Source organism: Ovis canadensis, chromosome 6 (genome assembly GCF_042477335.2).
Source record: "Ovis canadensis isolate MfBH-ARS-UI-01 breed Bighorn chromosome 6, ARS-UI_OviCan_v2, whole genome shotgun sequence".
Classification (NCBI taxonomy): domain Eukaryota; kingdom Metazoa; phylum Chordata; class Mammalia; order Artiodactyla; family Bovidae; genus Ovis; species Ovis canadensis.
In genome coordinates this window covers 134,113,308-134,128,261 of record NC_091250.1, presented here as the reverse complement: position 1 = coordinate 134,128,261, position 14,954 = coordinate 134,113,308, and the positions used below count along the sequence as shown (strand labels likewise).

Here is a 14,954-nt window from a genome sequence, read left to right as displayed (position 1 = left end):
ACTATTCCTCAGAGTTAAGCTGAGTTTTGATGTAATGGGAGCCACCACTGCCTCCTGTGTCTTCAGTTTTGCCTTTCTCCACATCCATCCTGCAGGTGAACTCAGCAGAACTCATTAGTAACTGAGATCCGAGTCAAGTCAGTTCAGGCAAATGGGCAGGGACTTGGTCATGGGACCATTCACGTCATTTTATCTATTAACTCTCGACAAGGAACAGCAGTATATTTTGGACTTGCTTGAAAGCCCAGTGTCAAGAAGGCTGTCACAAGAGCCTCATTGTCATTGCGGAGTGCAGGGACAGGAGACACACCCAAAGGGATGAGAAGCCTGGAGCAGAGGGTGGGCGAGGGCGGCAGCACTCTGCACTGTTTTCCCAGGCACCCTCCCTCGTGGGGAGGGGAGGGAGGCGGAAGAAAAGAGATGCTTTGCTTTGGGGTGATGGAAGCAGCTCAGCCTTACTCTCTTAAGTAAGGTGCCCATCTGTCTCTGGGCTCCTACAAAATTTGACCAAAGAAAGAATTCCTTTATCTTTCAAGGACATAAGGGAAAACTTCCCTGAGACTGGAGAGCAGGCTTGAGCTCTGCACCAAGAAAAGCCCCCACACCATCGAAGCCAGCATTTTCTCCAGGGATCAGGCGGCCGCACGGTCTTGCTTGCAGGGCTGGACCCATCCTGCCCCTCAGTGTCTGGGATTTCACTCCGTCCTCAGTTTGCCCACCGTGCGTTCCATTCTTCCATCTCTCTGCTTCCATTCTTACTGTCCCTCCCGTTCTGCTCACTCTGGTCCTGCTTTAGGTTCGTTCAGCCCTGGGGAACACTGACCTTAGATTTGTCTGTCAGACTCCAGATATGAATGGTTTCCATAGGGAGCAAGTCGACACCTCTGAAATTTCAGACCCATCTTATTGGCCAGGGCATGGAGCGGCAACACTGTCTGGCCCCAAGGAGCATTAATCCCATTCCATTCCACAGGAACACTGGGCAGCCGACCCAGTCTGAAGTTATTGATTGTACCAAACTGTCCACTATGCCAAATGTGGAAAGTTGCATTAAAGACATTAGTTTTCTTCAGCTTGTCCAGCTGCATCCGGGCATAACGCATCTGGTTTTCTACACTCTTCAGCTCATCATCCAGTTCTAGCTGTTGTCTTTTAAATTCACTGTATTCCCTTGGATACTGAGCTTCCTCCTGATCCAATCTCTCAGCCTCAGCCTGGACCTTCTCGAGATTCTCCGCCACTATCTTCCGGTGTTTTTTCCACGTCCTCCAGCTCTCGGATCAGCCTCTCTCCTCTAATGCCAGCTCCTTTAGCTCCAGCCCTAGCTGTTCGCTGTCGTCTTCACTCATTTGCTCTGAGGTCTCCAAACAGCGTTTGCAGTTCTGACACTCATTTTCAGTGGCGTGGAGCTGAGTGTCCAGCTGGTCTAAGAGAGTGTCTGTGCATTCCTCCCACAGACAGTGATCCACATCTGTCTGGCCTGACATAGTGTCAAAAAGGCCCCCAGTGACCTTTAGTCTTCAGCTGAGGCTCTCCACAGTGCCGCCGTCGGGTGCCTCCCCGATCAGAGTGAAGCTTCTGGCACTGTCCGTGGACATCACCCTGGCTGGGGGGATGAGTCTGCGAGAGACACCATCCTGGCGAGTTCCAATAAATGGCTCTTCTCCTGAGTTAGCCTCTTCCTCCTGGGTCTCTCCTGGTCTCAGCTGGGCTGTGCCAAGTGATGGAGCTGTGAGCTCCGGGATGGTGACCCGGTCCAGGATCTTGAAGCTCGTGCCCAGTTTCAGAGGCTGGCTGCCGCACTGACATACGGTCACCTGCGTGGTGCTCCATCCCTCAGGACCCGGAGCCCTCCACCCCGGTCCAGTCTACAGCGGGGATGCCGGGGGTGCCAGGGCCTCGGCCTCGGGTCTGTCTGCAGGCGGGGCTTCCGCGACCGCCGCCGCCCGCCTTCACTGCGCTTTCTCCTTGATCAGTTTGACTGGAGGTCTGTCAGGTTTGGTCATTTCCAGAAACTACACCCTAACGTATTCTCTTTATCTTCAGGTTTATATTTCATTGATTCTGCTCTTTTATTTGCTCCTCTTTTTTCTGCTTACTTTGGCTTTATTTTGCTCTTTCTTTTCTAGTTCTGATTTGAGACCTTTCTTATTTTCTTATCAGAGAAGGCGATGGCACCCCACTCCAGTACTCTTGCCTGGAGAATCCCAGGGATGGGGGAGCCTGGTGGGCTGCAGTCCATGGGGTCGCTAAGAGTCGGACATGACTGAGTGACTTCACTTTCACTTTTCACTTTCAAGCATTGGAGAAGGAAATGGCAACCCACTCCAGTGTTCTTGCCTGGAGAATCCCAGGGACGGGGGAGCTCTTATACAATCTTCTAATGCATTAATTTCCCTTTAAGCATTGCTAAGTGGCTTACATCAACAATGAGTGAATTGATTCCCTTAATTTGAACTTGAATTCATTAAAACAAATTCTTTTTTTATATATGCCCCCATAACTTTTTAAGGTGCTACCTGATGGAAGACACTAGAAGATAGTACTCAAACTGGGAGACAGGAGCTGAGGGAGCAGATGGGTGGTGGGTGGGTAGATAGGCGGATAAATAGGACATGTGGCTGAAATACAAGGGGGACTTGGACCAGTGGTGATGCTGTGTCATGAGCTGGGGAGCAAGGCTAACCCAGCTCTGATCTGCGGTCAAAAGAGAAGGTAGCGCCCTGTGCTGTGCCGCAGCAGCAGTCAGATTCAGACGAGTGTGCTCGCAGCGGCCACAGTGCCCCTCTCTCATTCTCCACAGTCGCACGCCTGTCTTCTTCATTCTAGGACCCAAAGAGCCCCTCTGGGGATGTGATGTGTTCAGCAAAGAGGGTGAAAGGCAGTGGGGCTCCATGGATGTTTAGAAGGGCCTTTCTTGCTTCCTCCTGAGACAGGCAGGGGCCTGGGCCCCTTTGCTGCCATACTTGCAGCTCACGCATCTCTCCTCCAGCAACAAAATACAAAAAAAAAAGACATGGGACCAAAAATAACAGCACACCTGCTCACCTGGGCCAAATTCTGAACAGTCAGTTCAGTCGCTCAGTCGTGTCCGACTCTTGGCAGCCTCATGAATCGCAGCACACCAGGCCTCCCTGTCCATCACCAACTCCCAGATTTTACCCAAACTCACGTCCATCGAGTCGGTGATGCCATCCAGCCATCTTATCCTTGGTCGTCCCCTTCTCCTCCTGCCCCCAATCCCTCCCAGCATCAGGGTCTTTTCCAATGAGTCAACTCTTTGCATGAGGTGGCCAAAGTACTGAAGTTTCAACTTCAGCATCAGTCCTTCCAAATTCTGAACAAAAGTTACCAAAAGACCAAAAAAAATTTTTTTAATCCAACTGCCACTTCTAAACAGCCAGAAGCAAAAACAGGGTCAAGAGCAAACACAGAGCACATGTGCCCCCTGCACTCAGCATCACCAAAGGGCAAACCTCCTCAACCCCCGCCAGCCCAGCCCCGGACACACCCCTACCTTCAGCCCACACAAGGAGCAGGCTCACCAGGGAACTGTTCCCAGGGAGAAAGTGAGCCAAATCCCTGAGTTTCAGTTCCTCGGTCGTGTCTGACTCTTTGTGTCCCCATGGACCGCAGCACGCCAGGCTTCCCTGTTCATCACCAACCCCCGGAGCTTGCTCAAACTCATGTCCATTGAGTCGGTGATGCCATCCAGCCATCTCATCCTCTGTCGTCCCCTTCTCCTCCTGCCCTCAATCTCTCCCAGCATCAGGGTCTTTCCCAGTGAGTCAGTTCTTCGCATCAAGTGGCCAAAGTAGTAGGGCTTCAGCTTCAGCATCCGTCCTTCTAATGAATATTCAGGGCTGATCTCCTTCAGGATGGACTGGTTGGACCTCCTTGCAGTGCAAGGGGCTCTCAAGAGTCTTCTCCAGCACCCCAGTTCAAAAGCGTCAATGCTTTGGTGCTCAGCCTTTTTGTGGTCCAACTCCCACATCCATACATGACTACTGGAAAAACCACAGCTTTGACTAGACGGATGTTTGTCAACAAAGTGATGTCTCTGCTTTTTAATATGCTGTCTAGGTTCGTCATAGCTTTTCTTCCAAGGAGCAAGCGTCTTTTAATTTCATGGCTGCAGTCACTATCTGCAGTGGTTTTGGAGCCCAAAAAAATAAAGTCAGACACTGTTTCCACTGTTTCCCCATCTATTTGCCATGAAGTGATGGGACCAGATGCCATGATCTTAGTTTTCTGAATGTTGAGTTTTAAGCCCGATTTTTCGCTCTCCTCTTTCACACTCATCAAGAGGCTCTTTAATTCCTCTTCACTTTCTGCCATAAGGGTGGTGTCATCTGCATATCCAAGGTTATTGATATTTCTCCCAGCAATCTTGATTCCAGCTTCTACTTCATTAAGCCTGGCATTTCACATGATGTACTCTGCATAGAAGTTAAATAAGCAAGGTGACATATACAGCCTTGACGTGCTCTTTTCCCAATTTGGAACAAGTCCATTGTTCCATGTCCAGTTCTAACTGTTGCTCTTGACCTGCATACAGATTTTTCAAGAGGCAGGTAAGGTGGTCTGGGATTCCCATGTCTGTAAGAATGTTCCAGTTTGTTGTGATCCACACAGTCAAAAGCTTTGGCATAGTCAATAAAGCAGAAGTAGATGTTTTTCTGGAACTCTCTTGCTTTTTAGATGATCCAATGGATGTTGGCAATTTGATCTCTGGTTCCTCTGCCTTTTCTAAATCCAACTTGAATATCTGGAAGTTCTCGGCTCATGTACTGTTGAAGCCTCACTTGGAGAATTTTGATCATTACTTTGCTAACATTTGAGATGACTGCGATTGTGTGGTAGTTTCAGCATTCTCTGGCATTGCCTTTCTTTGGGATTGGAATGAAAACTGACCTTTTCCAGTCCTGTGGCCACTGCTGAGTTTCCAAAATTTGCTGGCATATTGAGTGCAGCACTTTCACAGCATCATCTTTCAAGATTTGAAATAGCTCAACTGGAATTCCATCACCTCCGCTAGCTTTGTTCATAGTGATGCTTCCTAAGGCCCACTTGACTTCAGACTCCAGAATGTCTGGCTCTAGGTGACTGATCATACCATCATGGTTATCTGGGTCATGAAGATCTTTTTTGTACAGTTCTTCTGTGTATTCTTGCCACCTCTTCTTAATATCTTCTGCTTCTGTTAGGTCCACACCATTTCTGTCCTTTATCGAGCCCATCTTTGCCTAAAATGTTCCCTTGGTATCTCTCATTTTCCTGAAGAGGTCTCTAGTCTTTCCCATTCTGTTGTTCTCCTCTGTCTGTGCTGATCGCTTAGGAAGGCTTTCCTGGGTCCGCTCGCTGCTCTTTGGAGCTCTGCGTTGAGACGGGTTCACCCTTCCTTTTCCTCTGCCTTCAGCGGCTCTCCTTTTCTCGGCTGTCTCTGTAAGGCCTCCCCAGACAAACCTTCTTCTTCTTTGCATTTCTGTTTCCTGAGAGCTTGTTTGTCTCCTCTCCCCTTTGCTGCAGCAAGGGCCCCAGTAAAGCCTTGCCTGAACTTCTTGTCTGGCCTCTTTGACAGGGGAAGGCCAAGCACCCTGCTATCACTCCCACATTCCATTAGCCAAAGCCACAGGTCAGTTGCCTGAGGTCAATTGCAGGGACGGAGCTGATGAAGTTTAGCCCTCTTACCAGACCGTCAGCCACTGCCTTATGCCCCCGCTGGCAGTGGCATTTTCCCCAACTCCTATGTCCTCTAACTTGCAGCCACAGTTTCTTCTGGGCAGACAAACCCTTTGAGCCAGAGTATTTGGTCACAGGACTTTTCAGTGCCCTCTCGGCCCTTGCGCCTGCGGCCATCGCCTGAGTTTTCTTTCGCAGTCAGTCTCACATCCCCTCTGAAGTTAGAATCCATCCTTTCAGCTTGTTTTCTGTTCATGCGGACACTTCCCATGGGGGGCCCCACTCTGAGAGTCACACTCAGGCCTCAGAACCTGCTGGTCTGTTTCTCTGGGAAGCCCTGGTTCATGCAATTACAGTTGAACATCCCCTACAGGTTCAGAAAAGCTGCTCAAAGGGCTGAACCAACACCTGTTGAGGAGGGTGGGCTCCAGGCTCCCTTCACGTTCTCAGCTCTTTCCTCCTGCGGCCTTGACCCTGCCCTCACACTTGCCTTTCCCAGGACAGCCAGGTCCGGGCAGCCACTGTGCACGCCCGAGGGGAGGGAGTCGCGACTGACCAGCACGGCCCGGCTGCCTCCCTCTCACCAGTGGCAGCCGTCAGTGGCTCCAAGCTGATCCCTGCCAGCCTCCGGCCCTAGGATGAGGCTGTGGCTGGTTTAGACCAGTTCCATCCATGAATGTCCTTCTCCTCTGTACCTTTTCTTATAAAGACAACACCTAATCCAGTAGAAAAGGAGTCAACAGGCTGTATCTTGTCACCCTGCTTATTTACCTTCTATGCAGAGTCCATCATGAGAAACGCTGAGCCGGTCGAAGCACAAGTTGGAATCAAGATTGCCAGGAGAAATATCGTAACCTCAGATATATAGAGGACACCACCCTTATGGCAGAAAGTGAAGAGGAAGTAAAGAGCCTCTTGATGAAAGTGAAAGACAAGAGAGAAAAAGTTGGCTTAAAGCTCAACATTCAGAAAACTAAGATCATGGCATCTGGTCCCATCACTTCATGGGAAATAGATGGGGAAACAGTGTCAGACTTTATTTTGGGGGGCTACAAAATTTCTGCAGATGGTGACTGCAGCCATGAAATTAAAAGATGCTTGCTCCTTGGAAGAAAAGCTGTGACCAACCTAGACAGCATATTAAAAAGCAGAGACATTACTTTGCCAACAAAAGTCCATCTAGTCAAGGCTATGGTTTTTCCAGTAGTCAGGTATGAATGTGAGAGTTGGACTCTACAGAAAGCTGAGCACCAAAGAATTGATGCTTTTGAACCCCAACTGGTGTTGGAGAAGACTCTTGAGAGTCCCTTGGACTGCAAGGAGATCCAACCAGTCCATCCTAAAGGAAATCAGTCCTGAATATTCATTGGAAGGACTGATGTTGAAGCTGAAACTCCAATACTCTGGCCACCTGATGCAAAGAGCTGACTCATTTGAAAAGATCCTGATGCTGGGAAAGATTGAGGGTGGGAGGAGAAGCAGATGACAGATGATGAGATGGTTGGATGGCATCGCTGACTCGATGGACATGAGTTTGAGTGAACTCCAGGAGCTGGTGATGGACAGGGAGGCCTGGCATGCTGCAGTCCATGGGGTCGCAAAGAGTCAGACACGACTGAGCGACTGAACTGAACTGAATCCAGTAGAGCTCATCTTAACTGGGTTACATCTGCTAAGACTGTAGGGGGCTCTGCTGATGACTCAGACAGTAAAGAATTTGCTGCCAATGCCGGAGACCCAGGTTCAATCCCTAGGTCAGGAAGATCCCCTGGAGGAGGAAATGGCAACACACTCCAGTATTCTTGCCTGGAAAATTCTATGGACAGAGGAGCCTGGCAGGCCACAGTTCATGGGGTCACAAAGAGTCAGACACAACTGAGCAATTACCACTGTGAAGACTGTTTCCAAACAGATTCCCTTTCACAGATTCCAGGCTGAAAAACAAAAGGCATAAGTCGATCCACCAGGGCCTTCTTTACAGCTTTAGAAAAGATCCAGCCCCATGGTGCCAGGGGGATGCCTGCCCTACTTCGCTGCCCCTGAAGCCCTCCTGTGACCCCTCAACCCGCCCCATGGAGGCGGAATGCCACTTGGTTGCAGTCATAGCCACAGGTCCTTTTCTGACTGAGTTAAGCGAAGCTATTAAAATTCTGTAAGCTTGAAGGATTCCACCTCTTCTGCCCTCTGCCCCTGGATCCATGTAGGTAACGGTCTGGGTGAGTGTGGGCTGCTCCCAGCTCTGGCCAGGGAGGCAGGCACTGTTGGCAAGGCCACCTGGCAGCACCCGAAGTCACGCCTTCTCTGGAGGGCTGGCAGCAAAGGTGACACTCCCTCCATCCGAGCTCTCTGCTGTTCCAGGACTGGGGTGGAGAACAGACAGCGTTTCGGTCAGTTCAGTTCAGCCACTCAGTCGTGTCCAACTCTGTGACCCCATGGACTGCAGCAGGCCCGGATTCCCCGTCCCTTCCAGAGCTTACTGAAACTCATGTCCACAGAGTTGGTGATGCCATCCAATCATCTCATCCTCTGCTGTCCCTTCTCCTCCTGCCCTCAATCTTTCCCAGCATCAGGGTCTTTTCAAATGAGTCAGTTCTTCACATCAGGTAGTCAAAGTATTGGAGATTCAGCTTCAGCATCAGTCCTTCCAGTGAATATTCAGGACCGATCTCCTTAAGGATGGACTGGTTGGATCTCCTTGCAGTCCAAGGGACTCTCAAGAGTCTTCTCCAGCACCACAGTTTAGAAGCATCACTTCTTGGGCACTCAACCTTCTTTATGGTCCAACTCTCACATCCACACATGACCACAGGAAAAACCATAGCCTTGACTTGACGGACCTTTGTTGGCAAAGTGATGTCTCTGCTTTTGAATGTGCTGTCTAGCTTGGTCACAGATCTTCTCCCAAGGGGCAGGCGTCTTTCAGTGTCACGGCTGCAGTCACCATCTGCAGCATCTACCCCCCTCACAACCCAGACAGAAACACCCTAAGTGTCCACGAACAGGAGGCTACGTGAGTCAGGGAAGCGCCACAGAACGGAATTCTGTGCAGCCCCTAAAAGCTGATGGCAGACCCGTGCCCTGGGTCTGGGCACAGAACCGCTGCCTTGGACGTGTGTGCAGAGGAGGCAGTCTGCAGGGAGTGACATCACCAGCAAGGGCAAAGCTCCCGGCACAGTCTGGCTCTAGCAAGTGCAGCTGCGTCTCCACTGGACCCACCAGCCCCTCCAGGGAGGTGGCGGCATGATTCTCGCGTTGCTGGCTCTCCAACGATGTCACTTCTCACAAGCTCAGTGTCAGCTGGAGAGCTGCCTCCTGTTCGGTGCCGACCCACGGGGACACTGCCTCAGACCCCGCTGTGGCCCCGGGGTTGTTCCCCAGGCGCTGCCTCCGGTCCACCTCAGCCCCCCAACCCTGACCACCCGCCTGGCACTGGGGGCGGGCACAGTCCCCCTTGGCTGCTTCTCCTGCCACTTCTGCCACCCTGGTGGGCAGGAGGCCACCCGGGTTTCTGAGTGACCACCCCTGCAGGCTGGGGCGCCCATGCCCCGTGGGGCAATCCGTAGCCAGTGGGGAGGGGAGGTTGGAGGGAAGGCCACAGCCGTGTCCCCCTTCCTCTCCTCCCTCCTTCCTCGGCTGTGCCAGGGCCCAGGGGCTGAGTGGTTGGACCTGCTGCCCAGCTAGCTGCGTCTCTGGCTCCTGGTGAACCAGGGTGTGCTCTCTGCCCAGTACGCTGCCCCAGGACTGCGTCTCTCCCGTGAAGTGTTTGCCCCAAGCTCTCCTCAGCGAATCAGCCACGTGGGACAGGACCAGATGCCCCAAATCTTGGTGGCCTAAACAGCTTCATGTCTCATGGTCTGTGGGTCCGTCATTTGGGTTGGGTTGAGCCGGGGACTTCTGCCAGTCTTGTCTGCGGTCACATTGCAGCCATGGTCAGCTGGCAGGTGACTGAGGCTGGAAGGCCAGTCCTTGGCCCACCCGGAGACTCAGCCACTCCATGAGCACCACCACTGCCCCTGTCACTGGGCGTGGGCTCACAGGGGGCCGCAGTCATCCTTAGTCTCCCTGGGGGCTCAGCAGACTCTGCAGGGCGGGGCCCGGGGTGTCCTGACTGCCTTTGGAGGAAGCACACCCTGCCTCCTGCTGCTGTGCCTGCCCTCTGCATACCAAGCGGCTCATGCTGCCGCCCTCCAGCTCCACCCCTGGAAGGGTGTAGGTCCCCACTCCATGCTGCAGGCTCCAGAGCATCAAGACCCAAGTCTATGCTACTCTGAAGATTATGGCAGCATAGATGGAAGGGGTTTCAGCTTCTGACACCACTGCCCGGACCAGCACAGACTCAGAGGGGCTCCCTCACCCTGCCCACTCTTCCATCTCCGCACCCGCTCCCTCCAGGACCCTGAGGGTGACCTCTGTTCTCTCCATGTCCCTGCCTCCCCTGCCCTGCGAGCTGTCCCTGTGCATGACAGCTGAGCACACAGCTCCTGGTTCCATTTCTCACCCCAAGCACCACAGCAAGAGGCTTGCTGGCCAGAGTCTGCCCTGGTGTCAGGCAGTGGGTGGGGGCAGGGGCGCAGGCCCACCCCAGCCTGGGTCCGAGCCCCTGAAGCTCCCCTCTGCCCCCCGCATCACCACCTCCCCCTCATCCCTCCAGTGACACACCTGGTAGAAGGACAAGGCCCTAATGGATGTGTCTGTTTTCTGCACCACAGAGTAAATGATATTTCTGAACGCGAACTCCGATTTCCTCACCCTTTCCATCCTCTTGCCTGGTTCATTTTAATTTCAGGGCACTTGCTCCTTACGAAATTGCATCCTCGTCACAGTTCGGGACAAGGACCCAGAACTCTCTCCATGCAGTAGCTATCCAGACACACCTTGTCAACAGCTCCCCGGGCGGCCTTGCTGATAAAATCCCACCCTACGACGGGGTAAAGCTAGCGGGAACCTGGTGGAGTGGCAGTCCCACACCTCCTCAGACTCTCTCCAAGCTCACCTGTGGAGAAGCTACCTGCTGCGCCTGACGGACCCTCGAAACCCAAAAAAACCGAAGATCACGGCATCCGGTCCCATCACTTCATGGAAAATAGACAGGAAAAAGGGAAACAGTGAGGGGCTTTATTTTCTGGGCTCCAAAATCACTGCAGACAGTGGCTGCTAGACAGCATATTAAAAAGCAGAGTCATCACTTTGTTGACAAAGGTCCACCTAGTCAAAGCTATGGTTTTCCAGGGGTCATGTATGGATGTGAGAGTTGGACCGTAAAGGAGGCTGAGCACCAAAGAATTGATGCTTTTGAACTGTGGTGTTGGAGAAGATTCTTGAGAGTCCTTAGACAACAAGGAGATCCAACCAGTCCATCCTAAAGGAAATCAGTCCTGAGTATTCATTGAAAGAACTGATGTTGAAGCTGAAACTCCAATACTTTGGCCACCTGATGTGAAGAGCCAACTCACTGGAAAAGACCCTGATGCCCGTGAAAGACTGAGGGCAGGAGGAGAAGGGGACGACAGAGGATGAGATGGTTGGATGGCATCACTGACTCAATGGACATGAGTTTGAGCAAGCTCCCGGAGATGGTGAGGGACAGGGAAGCCTGGCGTGCTGCAGTCCATGGGGTCACAGAGTCGGACACAACTGAGTGCCTGAACAGCTGCATGTGTGTGCCGCACAGGTGCATCTCACAGGTGCACCCCACAGGAGCACCTCACAGGTGCATCTCACAGGTGCACCCCACAGGAGCACCTCACAGGAGCATCTCACAGGTGCACCCCACAGGAGCACCCCACAGGAGCATCTCACAGGTGCATCTCACAGGAGCATCTCACAGGTGCATCCCACAGGAGCACCCCACAGGAGCATCTCACAGGTGCACCCCACAGGAGCATCTCACAGGTGCACCTCACAGGTGCATCTCACAGGTGCACCCCACAGGAGCATCTCACAGGCGCATCTCACAGGAGCATCTCACAGGTGCACCCCACAGGAGCACCCCACAGGTGCACCCCACAGGAGCATCTCACAGGTGCACCCCACAGGAGCATCTCACAGGCGCATCTCACAGGAGCATCTCACAGGTGCACCCCACAGGAGCACCCCACAGGTGCACCCCACAGGAGCATCTCACAGGTGCACCCCACAGGAGCATCTCACAGGCGCATCTCACAGGAGCATCTCACAGGTGCACCCCACAGGAGCATCTCACAGGTGCACCCCACAGGAGCATCTCACAGGTGCACCCCACAGGAGCATCTCACAGGCGCACCTCACAGGAGCATCTCACAGGTGCACCCCACAGGAGCACCCCACAGGTGCACCCCACAGGAGCATCTCACAGGTGCACCCCACAGGAGCATCTCACAGGCGCATCTCACAGGAGCATCTCACAGGTGCACCCCACAGGAGCATCTCACAGGTGCACCCCACAGGAGCATCTCACAGGAGCATCTCACAGGAGCATCTCACAGGAGCATCTCACAGGAGCACCCCACAGGAGCACCCCACAGGAGCATCTCACAGGTGCACCCCACAGGAGCATCTCACAGGAGCACCTCACAGGAGCATCTCACAGGTGCACCCCACAGGAGCACCCCACAGGAGCATCTCACAGGTGCACCCCACAGGTGCACCCCACAGGAGCATCTCACAGGTGCACCCCACAGGAGCATCTCACAGGTGCACCCCACAGGAGCACCCCACAGGTGCACCCCACAGGAGCATCTCACAGGAGCATCTCACAGGAGCATCTCACAGGTGCACCCCACAGGAGCATCTCACAGGTGCACCTCACAGGTGCATCTCACAGGAGCATCTCACAGGTGCATCTCACAGGTGCACCCCACAGGAGCATCTCACAGGTGCACCCCACAGGAGCATCTCACAGGTGCATCTCACAGGAGCATCTCACAGGTGCACCCCACAGGAGCACCCCACAGGAGCACCCCACAGGTGCACCCCACAGGAGCATCTCACAGGTGCACCCCACAGGAGCACCCCACAGGTGCACCCCACAGGAGCATCTCACAGGAGCATCTCACAGGTGCACCTCACAGGAGCATCTCACAGGAGCATCTCACAGGAGCATCTCACAGGTGCACCCCACAGGAGCACCCCACAGGTGCACCTCACAGGAGCATCTCATAGGTGCACCCCACAGGAGCCTCTCAGACACATCTCTCTACACACCTTAAAGGCACTCCTGAATGGAACATCTAATTGCATCGAGTCCACCCCTGGGGCTGCTCAAGAGCCTGGGACCCACCAGTGGGTGCATTGAGAAGTGAGGGGGGAGAAGCCCCCCTGCAGGTGAGGTGGCCAGGCGCTTATACCATGTGCCCAGGGCTCCTCAGGGCACTAATGCCTCAGCTCCCATACCTACGAGCACTTCAGGGGGAAGCAAAACCCACCAGCAAGTCACTGTGGGCCCCCTTCATGCCCACGCACTGCCACCAGGGGTCTCGCATGGGTGGTCTGCCCTGAGAACTCGCTGAGACCCTCCAGCAGCAGTGCCCCGAGCCCAGCGCCAGGCCCTCTGCCCTGACGCAGGGGAGAATCACGCCTCCTTTACTCAGCCCTGCGGAGGCAGAGAGAGGAAAAGCAGAAACAGGGAAGGTGGCCCCCGGCAGGGTGAGCGCAGGGCCCGGGAAACACACCCCCAGAAATCCAGCCCCTCTAGGCCATTTGGCTGGATGGCCACCTCGTCGTGGGCACAGCCCTCACGTCCAGCACGGGCTGGACTCCAGCTCGTGGTGGGAGGGGCCCTGGAAGCTTCCCAGGGCTGGATTTGGAGCGAGGTGACCCTCAGCCTGGGCCCCAGTCCGAGCTCTGCAGCTCCAGCCCACGGCACTTGTGCCCCCGCGCCACCTCCTGCTGCCCCCCGGCAGCAGCCACGCTCCCTAATCTGGGAGAGCGGGGCCCTCAGTGCAGCCCTGAAAGGCCTCTGCTGCATGAAGAAGTGGAGCCCGGACAGAGAAGCTCCAGGCCAGCGCCCTAAGCTCGGCCAGCTGGGCCTTTGTGGCTGATGCAGCTGCCGGGCACCCGCCCAGGACCCACACAGAAGGCCCCCCCCGAACGGAGACTGGTGCTGAACAAGCCGGTACAGCCGCGGAGGTGAGCAAGCCGGTGCAGCCGCGGAGGCACTGGTGTCACACTCCACACGCGTGTGCACAGATGGACGCCCACACATGCATGTCACGTCCACACATTTCCAGCAGCTCAGTGCACACAGCGCTGCCTCCGGGTTATGAGCATGACGACGACATAGACGCGGCAGCATGAGAAAGACAGGGAAACGAGGCCCTTCCCTCCGGCCTCCGTGACTCGTTCTCCAGCTAAACCTCTCCGCTTCCGCCTCTGGCCAGGGTGCTCCGCACCCCTCTCGCTGCTGCAGAAGGCAAGCCCCGAACACCAGCCCTCAACCTTGCTGAGTGAGGTGCACGCTGGTGGGCAGAGCGCCTACCCCTAACCACGCTGCGGCCCCCGAGCACACACGCACACTCGCATGCGTGCATCCTCGGGCACACCCAGCATATGCGCTCACGCGCATGCACACATCCGCACGCGGCTTCTCGTGTGAAGGGAACTCCTGCTCCTGGAGAGTCAGGCAGACCTGGGGTGAGTCCTCCAGCTGTGACCCAAGCTTTTTGATCTCATCTCGGCTCACAGGGAGGTTGGGATCAGACCTCGAGGAGGGACGGTGGCACGGTACTCAGCCAGAGGCCCCCGCTGCTGTCTGGGCCCACGGGTACCTGTGTGAGGCCCAGACGCTCAGGCGTGATCTCATCCATAACACCAGGTAGTGCTGGCAGAGCCACCCTGGGCTCTGTGTGAGCAGAGGGCCTGGCAGCCTGAGTAAGGGTCCCAGCAAGTTGGGGCTGGGTCGAGAATAGAGGAGGGTGGTGGGCGCTCGTGGAGACCACTCCTAACTAGGGATGCGGGCTCTTGACAGAGAATAGACCCCTGCTCGGTGCGAAGCGAAGGGGAGGCGGTGCAGAGCCCCTCCTGGGACCCCGCCTCCACCCCTCCTCCCCTCTCCCCACTTCCCTCCCCAGGGTGGGCAGCACACTCAGGGGTCCACCCCCATCCCCCCAAGCAGAGCTCTGCCCCACTGCCCAGCACACCTGAGCCTGGGTCTGGGGGCCCAGGAGACCCGGGGCTGCTGCTGGACCTTCCCTGATCCTTGGGTGGCCCCTCATGGCATTTGTGCCATCACCTCACCCTAGAGGGTGGGTGGGAGGGCCTGCCCCCATGCCAGGACCTCTGCCACAGGCAGAAGG

The 14,954-nt window shown here is 54.8% G+C and overlaps 1 pseudogene; it reads right to left on the bottom strand.

The window, feature by feature from the left end:
• Positions 1-62: 62 nt before the first annotated feature.
• LOC138443010 (beclin-1-like) lies at positions 63-13,142 on the bottom strand (annotated as a pseudogene).
• Between the last annotated feature and the right edge of the window lie 1,812 nt (positions 13,143-14,954).